Source organism: Mobula birostris, chromosome 8 (assembly GCF_030028105.1).
Source record: "Mobula birostris isolate sMobBir1 chromosome 8, sMobBir1.hap1, whole genome shotgun sequence".
Classification (NCBI taxonomy): domain Eukaryota; kingdom Metazoa; phylum Chordata; class Chondrichthyes; order Myliobatiformes; family Myliobatidae; genus Mobula; species Mobula birostris.
The window spans coordinates 94,552,310-94,553,632 of NC_092377.1; the positions used below are offsets into that span (position 1 = coordinate 94,552,310).

A 1,323-nucleotide genomic window follows, 5' to 3' on the forward strand; every position below is an offset into this window, starting at 1 on the left:
CTGATCACGCCCCGCCCCCTTATTTACATACCACAATGCTTTGCGCAATTGAAAAAAATATATATAATTCCTTTCGTGGTTCGCATTAAGGCTTTGTAAATCAACTTTCTGCTGCTTGGAGAAGTTTTGTTAAATCGTTGTTTCTGTTCCAGTGTGATTTTGGTTACAATTGTAGCTGGTCGTATTTACTTTAGAAGGGTAGGGGATGTGTGAGGAGAGAATGGAGAGGGTTCAATGTCAGTATACTCTGGTTTCTCTTCAGATCGTATAAATCTTTCGCCTTTTACTAAAGATTTCCGTGGAGAGGAACACTCAGAGTCTCAGACAATTTTTTGTTGCCCTGCTTCGGTGGGGCTGCTCTAACGTGAAAAATAGAAAATATTAGCATGCAGTGTTACAGGTACTGTCTACCGTGCAGCGTTATTCGTTTCGTGTGTATCTGATCTACAGTGCTTGTTAAAAAATTAGAGAGCTTCTGCAGGTACTATAAAACCACCGGAGGAAACTCAGTACTGTAGTTCAGGCAACATATGGCGACAGGTGATTCCCCCGAGCCTTCAGCAGGACTGGTCAGGAAGTGGGAGGGTGCCGGAATAAAATGGGTGGGAAGGGTGATAGGTGGGTGCAGGAGGGGAATGATGTAAACAGCTAGCAGTGACAAGCGGGGAAGGTAAAGGGCGGGAGAGGAAGGAATCGGAAAGGAGACTGAAGTGTGTCGGGGAGGAGGAGGAGGGGCACCGGAGGGAGGTGATGGGCAGCTGAGAAGAAGTCGTCAGAGTGGGGAATGGAAGAAGGAGGGGTAAATGATCACTTTTTGCGGAAGGAGCTGAGAAGCTCGACAAAGCAGACCCCAATTTACATCGCTCTCAGTTTGTTGAAACACTCACCCTTGGCGGAGCCATCACAAGGACTTGGTGATGATGGACCTCAGTACAGGGTTCTTCTGTTCCTGGACAGGGAGGGGGAAAGGGGGGTACGAAACCCCCAAACTGCTGTAGACTTATAACCCCCCCCCCCCCCCGGGTGAAGAGTCCCTTACGGTATTGGTGTCTGTCACTGGGGGAGGATTGGTCTGTGTTTCTGTTTCAATCTCTGGCTTGTTCTTATAGTTCTGCACACCCCATCTCCCAGAGCCAGGGTGTGGACACTGTGCTGTTCCCAGTCCCATCTTCCAAAGCTGGGATGTAGACCCTTTGCTCTTCCCAGTCCGGTCTCCGAGAGAAGGGGTGAGTTAAAAACTGTTCATTGCCTTCTCTGCCCTTTGCTTTGACTCTCAGTGGCCTGTTGTCCCTTGAGTGGCGTCTTCCAAGCATTCTTCCTTTT

The 1,323-nt window shown here is 48.8% G+C and overlaps 1 non-coding gene across 1 annotated transcript; it reads left to right on the forward strand.

Annotated features, from left to right (window-relative positions):
* Positions 1 to 242: 242 nt before the first annotated feature.
* Positions 243 to 356, forward strand: LOC140202387 (U5 spliceosomal RNA). The gene has a single exon (XR_011887102.1). It is a non-coding gene; the product is annotated as a U5 spliceosomal RNA (small nuclear RNA).
* Positions 357 to 1,323: the final 967 nt, after the last annotated feature.